This window comes from Pseudophryne corroboree, chromosome 7 (assembly GCF_028390025.1).
Source record: "Pseudophryne corroboree isolate aPseCor3 chromosome 7, aPseCor3.hap2, whole genome shotgun sequence".
Lineage (NCBI taxonomy): Eukaryota > Metazoa > Chordata > Amphibia > Anura > Myobatrachidae > Pseudophryne > Pseudophryne corroboree.
Window position 1 is genome coordinate 473,828,129 of NC_086450.1, and position 14,747 is coordinate 473,842,875.

At 46.9% G+C, this 14,747-nt stretch overlaps 1 protein-coding gene across 2 annotated transcripts in view; it reads left to right on the forward strand.

Moving 5' to 3' along the window:
- LOC134943879 (olfactory receptor 1-like) overlaps nt 1-14,747 on the forward strand; it is a 56,952-nt gene that overhangs the window by 17,025 nt on the left and 25,180 nt on the right. The gene's annotated exons all lie outside the window — the stretch shown is intronic.

Here is a 14,747-nt window from a genome sequence, read left to right on the forward strand (position 1 = left end):
GGAGTGGTTGGAAAAATGTAGGCGTGTCTAGGTGTTTGCAGGGAGTGTGTCTGAAATCAATGCCGGTCCCGGACAGGCTGAAATGATCGCTGCAGCTGAGTAAGTCCTGGGTTACTCAGAAACTGCACACATTTTTTTTTTTTAACCGCTCGGCTGCACATGCGTTTGCACACTTGCACAGCTAAAATACACTCCCCTGTGGGCGGTGACTATGCGCCCGCAGGACTGCTAAAAAACCTCTAGCGAGTGATCAACTCGGAATGACCCCCTAAGTTCTGTGCACAGACTAGTATATGAGTAGTAATAATAATTAGAGGTAATTGTATAGGATCTATACTTGTCCATAGTCAGAATTGGTAGTAACTGTGTCATAGTTATTGTAAGTAGAGATGAGCGCCTGAAATTTTTCGGGTTTTGGGTTCGGTTCCGCGGCCGTGTTTTGGGTTCGAACGCGTTTTGGCAAAACCTCACCGAATTATTTTTGTCGGATTCGGGTGTGTTTTGGATTCGGGTGTTTTTTTCCAAAAACACTAAAAAACAGCTTAAATCATAGAATTTGGGGGTCATTTTGATCCCAAAGTATTATTAACCTCAAAAACCATAATTTACACTCATTTTCAGTCTATATCTAAATACCTCACACCTCACAATATTATTTTTAGTCCTAAAATTTGCACCGAGGTCGCTGTGTGAGTAAGATAAGCGACCCTAGTGGCCGACACAAACACCGGGCCCATCTAGGAGTGGCACTGCAGTGTCACGCAGGATGTCCCTTCCAAAAAACCCTCCCCAAACAGCACATGACGCAAAGAAAAAAAGAGGCGCAATGAGGTAGCTGTGTGAGTAAGATTAGCGACCCTAGTGGCCGACACAAACACCGGGCCCATCTAGGAGTGGCACTGCAGTGTCACGCAGGATGGCCCTTCCAAAAAACCCTCCCCAAACAGCACATGACGCAAAGAAAAAAAGAGGCGCAATGAGGTAGCTGACTGTGTGAGTAAGATTAGCGACCCTAGTGGCCGACACAAACACCGGGCCCATCTAGGAGTGGCAATTATGGACGGACTGCCACGGTTAGGTGGTATAAAAAAACCACGGTTAGGTGGTATATAATACAATTATGGATGGACGGACTGCCTGCCGAGTGCCGACACAGAGGTAGCCACAGCCGTGAACTACCGCACTGTACACTGGTTGATAAAGAGATAGTAGTATACTCGTAACAACTAGTATGACGACGGTATAAAGAATGAAAAAAAAACCACGGTTAGGTGGTATATATTATAATACAATTATGGTTGGACGGACTGCCTGCCGAGTGCCGACACAGAGGTAGCCACAGCCGTGAACTACCGCACTGTACACTGGTTGATAAAGAGATAGTAGTATACTCGTAACAACTAGTATGACGACGGTATAAAGAATGAAAAAAAAACCACGGTTAGGTGGTATATATTATAATACAATTATGGTTGGACGGACTGCCTGCCGAGTGCCGACACAGAGGTAGCCACAGCCGTGAACTACCGCACTGTACACTGGTTGATAAAGAGATAGTAGTATACTCGTAACAACTAGTATGACGACGGTATAAAGAATGAAAAAAAAACCACGGTTAGGTGGTATATATTATAATACAATTATGGATGGACGGACTGCCTGCCGAGTGCCGACACAGAGGTAGCCACAGCCGTGAACTACCGCACTGTACACTGGTTGATAAAGAGATAGTAGTATACTCGTAACAACTAGTATGACGACGGTATAAAGAATGAAAAAAAAACCACGGTTAGGTGGTATATATTATAATACAATTATGGTTGGACGGACTGCCTGCCGAGTGCCGACACAGAGGTAGCCACAGCCGTGAACTACCGCACTGTACACTGGTTGATAAAGAGATAGTAGTATACTCGTAACAACTAGTATGACGACGGTATAAAGAATGAAAAAAAAACCACGGTTAGGTGGTATATATTATAATACAATTATGGATGGACGGACTGCCTGCCGAGTGCCGACACAGAGGTAGCCACAGCCGTGAACTACCGCACTGTACACTGGTTGATAAAGAGATAGTAGTATACTCGTAACAACTAGTATGACGACGGTATAAAGAATGAAAAAAAAACCACGGTTAGGTGGTATATATTATAATACAATTATGGTTGGACGGACTGCCTGCCGAGTGCCGACACAGAGGTAGCCACAGCCGTGAACTACCGCACTGTACACTGGTTGATAAAGAGATAGTAGTATACTCGTAACAACTAGTATGACGACGGTATAAAGAATGAAAAAAAAACCACGGTTAGGTGGTATATAATACAATTATGGTTGGACGGACTGCCTGCCGAGTGCCGACACAGAGGTAGCCACAGCCGTGAACTACCGCACTGTACACTGGTTGATAAAGAGATAGTAGTATACTCGTAACAACTAGTATGACGACGGTATAAAGAATGAAAAAAAAACCACGGTTAGGTGGTATATATTATAATACAATTATGGTTGGACGGACTGCCTGCCGAGTGCCGACACAGAGGTAGCCACAGCCGTGAACTACCGCACTGTACACTGGTTGATAAAGAGATAGTAGTATACTCGTAACAACTAGTATGACGACGGTATAAAGAATGAAAAAAAAACCACGGTTAGGTGGTATATATTATAATACAATTATGGATGGACGGACTGCCTGCCGAGTGCCGACACAGAGGTAGCCACAGCCGTGAACTACCGCACTGTACTGTGTCTGCTGCTAATATAGACTGGTTGATAAAGAGATAGTATACAATACTACTAATATACTGGTGGTCAGGCACTGGTCACCACTAGTCACACTGGCAGTGGCACTCCTGCAGCAAAAGTGTGCACTGTTTAATTTTAATATAATATTATTTATCATGTACTCCTGGCTCCTGCTATAACAACCTGCAGTGCTCCCCAGTCTCCACCACAATTATAAGCTTTATATACAATACATTGATGTGCAGCACACTGGGCTGAGCAGTGCACACAGACTGAGTCACTGTGTGACTGTGTATCGTTTTTTTCAGGCAGAGAACGGATATATTAAATAAAACAAACAACTGCACTGTCTCTGGTGGTCACTGGTCACTGTGGTCGTCAGTCACTAAACTCTGTCTGCACTCTCTTCTAATCTACAGTATCACAGCAATCTCTCTCTCTCTCTCTCTCTCTTCTAAATCTAATCTAAATGGAGAGGACGCCAGCCACGTCCTCTCCCTATCAATCTCAATGCACGTGTGAAAATGGCGGCGACGCGCGGCTCCTTATATAGAATCCGAGTCTCGCGATAGAATCCGAGCCTCACGAGAATCCGACAGCGTCATGATGACGTTCGGGCGCGCTCGGGTTAACCGAGCAAGGCGGGAAGATCCGAGTCGCTCGGACCCGTGAAAAAAAAAGTGAAGCTCGTGCGGGTTCGGATTCAAAGAAACCGAACCCGCTCATCTCTAATTGTAAGGTGATATTTGCCTATGTGAATGTGAAGACCCCAGGGGGCAATTAAAGGCTGGCTATCACTGATGCCCTAGACTAGAGGGGCAATGTGTATTATGAAGTAGTTCTAGTATGTTCTTTATAATGCATACTGTGACCTTTACATATTTTACCACCAAACTAATGTATTATTACATGAATGTTATTGTTACACTGTAACCACTGATGTTAGTGTGGAATATCCTTATGGAAGATAAATAAACTCACTTGTTGCTGAGCCGCATCCAGTGGGGTAAGTGGTGTCTACCTGGTGTAAGCGTTGTCTTTATATACATCAGTATGGTAAATCGGGTCACTGTCTATAGCGGAGGGGTTTTACCAAGTAGTGAAAATGTGGGTGTGTTACACTGCGCTTACCATATAGCTTTACAAGTGGCAAATTTTAGTGAAAAACTGTATTCCAATATATACAAAATCAAGAGGAAGCATGTAAATATAAAAAATGTTTATTAATAATAAGATAAAAGATTACAATAACCTAATACCGGTACTCTATACCGGTATTGTCCCTGGTATGTAGAAAAGTCCTGCGTCACTGGTGCTGAAAAGGGAAGAAATCCAAGAGTCTGCCTGAACCCAGGCTTCATCATCCTGATGGCGAATCCGGTCGATCTCCGCACAAGTGATTCAGTCTGCCGGCAGACTCTTGGATTTCTTCCCTTTTCAGCACCAGTGACGGAGAACTTTTCTACATAACAGGGACAATCTTTGCTCACTATGGACACCTGTCATTACTGTGAGTAAAACTGCTCTCGTATACAACATTGACTTTGATTTCTGGACATAAGAAACGGATTTACATCCCAGCAAAGGGTGTTTTATAGAAACATTCAGGCACTTATACTCGTGCCTTATTCTCCAGTTAATCCATTTGGACTTATATTATGGGGGACGAGTAAAACGCAATTCTGTGTATCTACCCCACAAAATACCATCCTTTCTTATGTTTTGTGTTTGTCTATATGTTTTGTCCTACCTGTATAGTATACCGGTATTAGGTTATTATAATCTTTTATCTTATTATTAATAAACATTTTTTTAATATTTACATGCTTCTTCTTGATTTTGAATATATTGGAATACAGTTTTTCACTAAAATTTGCCCCTTGTAAAGCTAAATGGTAAGCGCAGTGTAACCATACTTACCTACTTTCTGGCTGCTCTCTGCGGGAGAGAGCAGCCAGGTCGTCTCAGGGGGCGGGCGGGGAGGCTGTGACGTCGTGGAGGGGGTGGGGCGGGGGCGGAGAAAGGACGGGATGGGGGCGGAGCTAGGGCGTGACCACAATGAGGCCTATTCTAAGCCACGCCCCCCGTTCTTTAATGCCGCGATTGCGGCATTACACTGCAGGGGGCGTGGCTATGATGACGCGATTCATCAAGAATCGCGTCATCAACTGCCCGGACCGCCCACTTTAAACACTAAGTGGGCGGACGGGCAGGGGGGGGACCCCACGAATCGGGAGACTTGCCTGCTCTTCCGGGGGGCCGGGAGGGTCACCCGATTTTCGGGAGCCTCCCGGCCATTCCGGGAGAGTAGGCAAGTATGAGTGTAACACACCCACATTTTCATTGTCTATATCGGAAGGGAGTGTGGATCCCCTCCATTTGCTTGCACAGCTGCTGCCTAAATATAGCTGGTGATTAAGCGCAGGCCTCACCTCTACCCATTCCAAGTTTTCCCAAGTAGGCCCAAAATAATTTATATATTTGGGTGGATGCACTTATGTTAAAATAGTAGCCCACAACCCTAGGGTGGTACAGGGTGGGTGACATAAGTAAAGTAAAAAAGCAAGCAACTGGGCAAAACCATGCTGCACTGCAGGTGGGGCAGGTGTAACATGTGCAGAGAGATTGAGATTTGGTTGTGTGTTATTTTTTATCTGTGAAAGGTAAATACTGGCTGTTTTTGCATGTAGCCCACAGATGTTAGACAGCTGTATTTTTACACTGCAATTTAGATTTCAGTTTGAACACACCCCACCCAAATCTAACTCACTCTGCACATGTTACATCTGCTCCCCTTGCATTGCAACATGGTATTGTCCACGCTTTTCTTGCAAACATGAATCTCTTTGCAGAGAGGCAGATTATAGGAGCACATTATTCATTTATGGAATCATATTTATGAATGATATTAATATTCAATATGATTATTAATATATGGATATATTTTAATTAATATGAGTTTATCATATATATCTGCAAATATATTATGTCAGGCTTACAAACTAAGTGGCTGATAAGTATATGCAGTCCTTATACATATGACTTATGAAATTATGAAGTTATGATTCCTTCAAGAGAGTTCAAACTTGAGATTAACGCTCTAATCATATGATTATTCATTTACAGGCAAAGTCAAATCATACAGAATAGGATATTCACAGTGGTGACATATATACTAATAATATTTATGCTTCCTTAACTATTGTACATACATAACAAAACACAGTTTCACAAACTGACAATTACTAAAGGTCCATACACACTTAACGATAAAATGAGCGACGTCGCTCATTTTATCGTCAAGTGTGTATGCCGCCAGCGACGACCGATGCGGGGCCCCGCGGGTCGGCAACGATCGTCGCTGTCGGTAGGGCATGCATGAAGGATTTGGACTGTCGTCCACGACCTTCATGCAGGACCGGCGGAGGCGTGACGTCACTGAGCGATATGAACGGTCATATCGCTCAGTGTGTACAGTCGGCCGCCGACCTGCCGGCCCAGGAGGGGGAAGCATTAGACGATGTCGCTCACACCTTTACACAGTTTATACTTGCAAGTTACCAATCTTTTCTCTTACGTCCTAGAGGATGCTGGGGTCCATATTAGTACCATGGGGTATAGACGGGTCCTCCAGGAGCCATTGGCACTTTAAGAGTTTAACAGTGTGCTCCTACCAGACTCAGTTTAGAAAATGTGCCCGGAGGAGGCGATCACAGCTAGGGGAGCTCCATAGAAGTTCTTTTAGTTTTGTTACTTTTATTAGAGTTAGCACAGGGAGGCTGCTGGCAACAGCCTTCCTGCTTCATGGGACTAAGGGGGGAGTAGTGTCCGCCCTGCGGGGTCTGAGCCACTATCTCCGCTGACAGGACACTGAGCTCCTGAGGGGATCGAATGTACGCCTCCACAGGGGAACGCTCACCCCAGCAGCATGCCGCAGCCCCCTTACAGAGCCAGAAGATAGGTGGCGAGTTAGTCACCGCCCCCCTGGCAAGCGGGGAGCCGGTGCGAAGATGGCGGCAACAGGGTAGGGAGTGCGGTATTAACCATGCTCCGGAGCTCAGAGGCACACTGTGCAGCGCTGTAAGGGGCGCCCTGAGCCAGTGCCTACACCCTGAACTGGTCAGCAAGCCTGTCGGGGTCCTCAGATATCTGTCAGCATATACCTCAGGCCAGTATAATCCATGTGAAGAGCGGGAAGACGCGCCATCTTCAGGGGGCGGAGCTTCTCCTCAGAGTGGATCAAACAGCGTTCAGAGCCATTTTCTCTATCTGCAGTCTTCAGCGCTGTCCCTCCACACCAACTCCAGCTATCTGTATGGTACCAGGGGGTTGTAGAAGGGGGGGTGGCTGTGTATACTGTGTCTACCTATTAAGGTGCACAGTCAGCATGGGGTGGGGATTCCCTATACCTCATAAGTGCTGTGTGGGTTGGCTCCAATCTCTGTGTCTCTCTGCCATTCTTGTGGGAAAACTCTGCCCTGTACCCTGTGTTTATGTGGGGTGTGTGGGGATTGCAAGCAACCATGTCTATAGACTCTGTATCATATGCTGCAGAGAATATATCTTCTCAGGAAGATCCCATTCCATGTAATCAGGATTGCACTGTTGTAGCGCAGATCCCGGCTAGGGAACCAGAGTGGTTTGCCTCTATTAAAGAGGTTATTTCTCAGATTTCGGAGAGGGTTGCACAGACTGAGAATGCTACTCAGGTATTGCAGTCCTCTATGGCAGTATGGTCCAGTTCTGTTACCTCGGGCCCCCCTGCGGTACACTCTCAAAAACGTGCTCTTGCCCAAATTACGCAGGATGACACGGATACCGATTCTGTCACAGCATCACTTGCTAAGGGGGTGCAGTTGATGATTGAGGCCATGAGAAATGTGTTAAATATTGCTGACGCAACTCCTGAGCAGATTGAGGAGGCTTACTTCACTGATAATAAGAAAGCCTCGCTAACCTTCCCTGCATCTAAAGAATTAAATGCTATTTTTGAAAAATCCTGGGAGAAAAAATTCCAGATCACAAAAAGGGTTCTGGTTGCTTTTCCCTTCCCTGAGGAAGATAGGATAAAATGGGAGACCCCGCCTATAGTTGACGCATCTGTCTCCAGGCTGTCAAAAAAGGTGGTCTTACCTGTCCCAGGATCTACCGCTTTGAAAGAACCGGCAGATCGCAAGGTTGACACTACGCTCAAGTCCATATACACGGCTTCAGGGGCGATACTGCGGCCTACTATTGCCTGTGCATGAACTTCTAAAGCTATAGCAAAGTTTTCAGGCACACTACTGGAAGACTTGGCTACGATGGATAAAGGTGATGTTGAATTGTTTTTACATAACATACAGGATTCTGCCGGATTTATGGTACAAGCCATGAAGGACCTGGGTTTCATGGCTGCGGGGATCTCCTCCATGTCCATCTCAGCTCGCAGGGGTCTCTGGCTGTGCCAATGGTCTGCGGACGTGGAATCCAGGAGAAGTGTGAAGAACCTACCCTACACAGGTCAGGCTCTTTTTGGGAAAGTGCTGGATGCGTGGATTTCTATGGCAACCGTGGGTAAGTTTGCTTTTCTTCCCTCAGCTGCACCGGCTTCAAAGTAACCTTTTTCTCCCAAGTCATAAGTCCTTTCGGCCCGCTAGGACTAGAAAGAACAAGCCCTCTAACACCTTCTTTAGAACGAGGTTGTGCTAAATCCAAAAAACCTGCACCTGCAGGTTCCCAGAATCAGAAGTCTGAATCTGGTGCCTCAAAATCCTCAGCATGTCGGTGGACCACGCAGCCTGGAGGTCGGTCAGGTGGAAGCAAGACTCCGGCATTTCATCCACGTCTGGGTGTCATCCGGCCTGGATCCCTGAGTGCAGGATATTGTGTCCCAGGGGTACAGGCTGGAGTTTCAAACTCTTCCACCTCACCGATTCTTCAAATCAGGCTTGCCAGCTTTGCTGGCAGAGCTATCCTATAGGAAGCTATCCGAATATTGGAAATGCCAGAAGTCATTGTTCCATTTCCACCTCATCAGCAAAACAAGGATTACTATTCGAACCTTTTCGCGGAACTGAAGCCGGATGGTCCAGTCAGGCCAATTTTTTACTTGAAATCGTTAAACCCTTATCTATGGGAGTTTAAATTTAGAATGGAGTCTCTGAGCTTGGTGATCTCAGGTTTGGCAGAGGGGGAGTTTATGGTGTCCCTGGACATCAAGGATGGGTACCTCCACATTCCCATTTGGTCACCGCAACAGGCTTATCTCAGGTTTGCACTGTTAGACGATCACTATCAGTTTCAAGTACTGCCATTCAGTCTCTCCACAGCACCAAGGGTCTTCACCAAGGTGATGGCAGAGATGATGGTTCTCCTATGCAAGCAGGGGTGAACATAATTCCATATCTGGATGACCTGCTGATCAAGGCATCGTCCAGGGAGAAGTTGTTAAGGTCCATTGCTCTCACGACGCATCTGCTCAGGGAGCACGGTTGGATCCTGAACCTTCCAAAGTCTCATCTGGAGCCGACAAGGAGGCTGTCTTTCCTGGAGATGATCCTTGACACGGAGAGGCAGAGGGTGTTTATCCCGGTGGAGAAAGCATTGGTGATACAGTCAATGGTCCGGAACGTCTTGAAGCCTGCCTGGGTATCGGTTCATCAGTGCATCCACCTTTTTGGGGAAGATGGTTGCCTCCTACGAGGCTCTGCAGTATGGAAGGTTTCATGCTCGGTCCTTTCAGCTGGATCTCCTGGACCAGTGGTCGGGATCTCACCTACACATGCACCAGCGGATACGTCCGTCGCCGAAAGCATGGATTTCACTCCTCTGGTGGCTGCAACTGCCGCACCTTCTGGAGGGCCGCAGGTTTGGGGTTCAGGACTGGATCCTTCTAACCACGGATGCAAGTCTTAGAGGTTGGGGAGCAGTCACTCAAGGGGAACCTTCCAAGGATGGTGGTCAAATCAGAGTCCCTTCTTCCTATAAACATCCTAGAGCCGTGTACAACGGCCTTCTTCAAGCAGCACTACTTCTGCAGGATCAGGCTGTTCAGGTGCAGCCGAACAACGTGACCACTGTGGCCTACATAAACCAACAAGGCGAAACGGAGAGTAGAGCTGCAATGTCAGAGGTGACAAGAATCCTCCTCAGGGCAGAAAGGCACGCAGTGGCATTGTCAGCAATCTTCCTTCCGGGAGTAGACCATTGGGAAGCGGACTTCCTCAGCAGACACAATCTCCATCCAGGAGAGTGGAGCCTCCACCCGGAGGTGTTCGAGGAAGTAACCGGTTGGTGGGGTGTACCTCACATAGACATGATGGCCTCCCGCCTCAACATGAAGATGCAGAGGTACTGTTCCAGGTCGAGAGACCCACAAGCAGTGGTGGTGGATGCACTGGTGACACCGTGGGTGTTCAAGTCAGTGTATGTGTTCCCTCCACTTCCTCTCATTCCAAGAGTTCTACAGCTTGTAAATAGAACAAGGGTTCAGGTAATCCACATTGCTCCGGACAGGCCAGGGAGGGCTTGGTATGCGGATCTACTACTGGAAGATCCACGGCCTCTACATCTTCGAGAGGATCTTCTACAACAGGAGCAGTTCACTTATCAAGACTTACCATGGCTACGTTTGACGACATAGCGGTTGAGCGTCAGATCTTACCTCGGAAGGGTATTCTGAGTGTGGTTATTCCTACCCTGATACAGGCTCGGATAGGAGTAACGTCTAAACATTACCATCGAATTTGGAGAAAATGGGTCTTGGTGTGAATCCAAGAAATTTCCTGCGGTGGAGTTTCAACTTGGACGGTTTCTCCTGTACCTGCAAGCAGGAGTGGATATGGGCCTAAATGTCCAGATTTCGGCTTTATCCATATTCTTCCAGAAACAACTGGCTGCCCTACCTTAGGTTCAGACCTTTTTGAAAGGGTTTCTGCACATCCTGCCTCCCTTTGTGGTGCCAACGGCTCCCTGGGTCCTTGATGTGGTGTTGCATTTCCTGCAATCAGATTGGTTTGAGCCTTTACAGGAGGCTGAGGTCAAGTTTCTCACATGGAAGGCTGTCACTTGTTGTCCTTAGCTTCCAAATGACGTGTGTCGGAATTGGGGGCTTTGTCCTATAAAAGTCCCTATCTGATCTTCCATGAAGATAGGGCGGATCTCAGGATGCGTCAACAGTTCCTTCCAAAGGTTGTGTCGGCTTTTCATATCATCCGACCTATTGTGGTGCCAGTGACTACTGACTCCTCAATTGTTTCAAAGGCCTTGGATGTTGTGAGGGCTTTGAAGAGCTATGTGAAGAGGACTGCTCGTCACAGAATATCGTACTCTCTGTTTGTCCTGTATGATCCCAAGAAAATTGGGTGTCCTGCTTCTAAGTAGACGATTTCTCACTGGAGCCGGTTCACTATCCAGCATGCATAGTCTATGGCAAGATTGTCATGTCCAAAATCTGTTAAGGCCCACTCTACTCGTATGGTGGGTTCTTCCTGGGTGGCTGCCCGGGGTGTCTCGGCTTTACAGCTTTACCGAGCGGCTATTTGGTCTTGGTCGAACACGTTTGCTTAGTTTTACAAGTTCGATACTTTGACCAAACTTGAGATCCTCAGAGGCCAATCAGTTCTACAGGAGCCTGCGCGCTCTGCCTCCCGTTCTGGGAGCTTTGGTACATCCCCATGGTACTAATATGGACCCCAGCATCCTCTAGGACATAAGAGAAAATAGGATTTTAGTTACCTACCGGTAAATCCTTTTCTCGTAGTCCGTAGAGGATGCTGGGCGCCCGCCCAGCGCTTCGTTTTCCTGCAATGGTTCTTTGGTTCAGTACTGCCTGGTTCCTAGGTAGGTTCTGCATTTTCTTTACTGTTTCAGCTGTTGGTGAGTTTTCCAGCTTGTTTGCCGGGATTTCCTTTTATGTGTGAGCTGGTGTGAATCTCGCCACTATCTGTGTAAAATCCTTCTCTCGAAGTATGTTGTCTCCTCGGGCACAGTTTCTAGACTGAGTCTGGTAAGAGGAACATAGAGGGAGGAGCCAGCCCACACTGTTATACTCTTGAAGTGCCAATGGCTCCTGGTGGACCCGTCTATACCCCCATGGTACTAATATGGACCCCAGCATCCTCTACGGACTACGAGAAAAGGATTTACCAGTAGGTAATTAAAATCCTATTTTCCTCTCTCATGCACCAAGCTTCCTTCTTAACTCTGCATCTTCTCTCCTTCTGACCTCCAACTCCTTCTCCTCCTCTAACTTCTCTCTCACTGAACTCACGTATATATACCTATAACTTAACCATCTGCTGGTATGTTCTCATAGTGTTTTCAATGCAAAAGATAATTACAGGTTTGCCATTTACATTCCAAGGTGTCATAAAACAAACATTGAACTGAGCTGGCTTGTCCTGCTCCAAAAGGCATGGTGTCATAAAACATATCCAATTGTTCTGCCTCATGGTGGCTAACAGGACATGTAGCCTGGGGTCATAAAGTGTGTTACTTCCTTCATCATCAAAGATCTTGTGTTGTCCTTATCTCTGGCCTGCAATATAACTAGACAATACAATAGGCCAGCTAGTTTATAATTGCCAAATCTTCATTCTGATCTAAATGTACACCTGTGGATTCCAGTGTCCACTGAATTGTAAATGCATTCTTTGTTATACTGCGACTTCTATAGCCCTGTTCCCTACACAATGTCTTCCACAAATACACATCTTACAGTTAAACACAAATATATCTCTCTATACACACAATGTAGTTTTGTAAATTACTTAAACATTTAACTTATAAATATACAAACCTAATTTCTTAAATCAGCTAAACCTTACCTCATACATTCAAACTTATTTCATATCTATTCCTTACTATGTAGGTACTATTCACTATGGTTAAATCACCTTTTATAATGAATTATGGGGGTAATTCCAAGTTGATCGCAGCAGGATTTTTGATAGCAACTGGGAAAACCATGTGCACTGCAGGGGGGGGCAGATATAACATTTGTAGAGAGAGTTAGATTTGGGTGGGGTGTGTTCAATCTGCAATCTAATTTGCAGTGTAAAAATAAAGCAGCCAGTATTTACCCTGCACAGAAACAATATAACCCACCCAAATCTAACTCTTTATGCACATGTTATATCTGCCACACCTGCAGTGCACATGGTTTTGCCCAACTGCTAACAAAAATCCTGCTGCGATCAACTTGGAATGACCCCCTATATTTTAAGTCAGACAATATTCATTGCCCTAATATTATATTAAGTGCAAACAATTACCTATATGGCAACAACATAAGGGAGGATCAATGGGGGTCATTCCGAGTTGACCGCTCGCTGACGTTTTTTAGCAGCACAGCGATCAGGGCACTACTGCGCATGCGTATGCACCATAATGTGCAGACACGTTGTACGGGTACAAAGCAGATCATTGCTGAGCGATGGATTTTACTGAGAATCCATTCGCACAGCCGATCGCAAGAAGATTGACAGGAAGAGGGCGTTTGTGGGTGGCAACTGACCGTTTTCTGGGAGTGTTTGGAAAAATGCAGGCGTGTCCAAGCGTTTGCAGGGAGGGTGTCTGACGTCAATTCCGGGACCAAAAAGACTGAAGTGATCGCAAGGGCTGAGTAAGTCCAGAGCTACTCAGAAACTGCACAAAATGTTTTTGCAGAGCTTGGCTGCACAGGCGTTTGCACACTTGCAAAGTGAAAATACACTCCCCTGTGGGTGGCGACTATGCGTTTTCATGGCTGCAAAAAGTAGCTAGCGAGCGATCAACTCGGAATGAGCCCCAATGCTCTTGTGTAGGGTATGTACTCTATTAAAGCTGAGATGAGATCTTCATGAGGTATGTGTGAAGCTGTGGAACTACAACCACCAGCAAGTGAAGGGCCAGGTGGACCTGCATGTATAAAGTGTAACTGAGCTACTTTTGGTGGAGGATGGAGTATAATGTAACCATATCTATAAGATCGATCATCATATACCATGTGACCTGCCAAGTGTCTGAGCAGCATCATATACCATGTGACCTGCCAAGTGTCTGAGCTGCATCATATACCATGTGACCTGCCAAGTGTCTGAGCTGGAGGGAGAGGATACGCTGCTGTAACCATATTCGTGTCCTGTAAAGCAAAGGCTGGCTTGTAAGGGGGGCACGGTGCCATCTGCCCCCTGGGCCAGTAAAATGTTAGTGATCCAGGGCCGCCTGGCTGCGGGAGGGAAGCAGAGGTCCTCCTGCTTCCGACTGCTCTGAGTTATAACGTTTAACCTCTCTGCCTGGCTGCTGAACAGCAGCGGCTGACAGAAAATGGCTGCCCCCATGGCAGGCTTTAAGAAAATGTCCACTGCTGACCAATGGGGAGCCAGGTGGCCTTTCCCAGGACCCTAGGGGCAGGAGAGTGGATACAGAGCATACTTGCCCTCTTCTAAAAAGGAATTTCAGGGTGATTCCAGTTGATGGAATCATGCACCACGCCGCCAAGGCGGCGTGTCCTGTTCCCCCCACCAAAGGTGAGCACCTAGTGGCAGTGCGGGTGTTAGCAAGTGAGTACATAGGAAGGTAGGGGCAGGTGAGTACCCAGTAGCAGGGAGGGGGAGGAAGGTGAGTACCCAGTAGCAGGGAGGCGGAGGAAGGTGAGTACCTTTATAGCAGGGAGGAAGAGAGGGAGGTGAGCACCCAGTAGCTGACAGGAAGGAGGGGTGGGGGGCATGGCAAGTGAGCACCCAGTGATGGGGAAGTGGGGGAAGGTGAGCACCCAGAGGAAAGTGGGGGTTAGCAGGTGACAGGGGCAGGAAGGGATGGGTGAGTACCCAGTATCTGGCAGGCAGTGAGTTAAGGGGGGAGGTAAGCACCTATTAGAAGGTGGTAGTGGGGATGGGGGCGTGAGCACCTAATGGCAGGGGAGAGTTATCAGGTGAGTAGAGAGGAAGGTGGGAGCAAGTGAATACCCAGTGGCAAGAGGGGGTGGAGACAGATGAGAGGAAAAGGGAGGGGTGGGTGAGCACCCAGTAGCA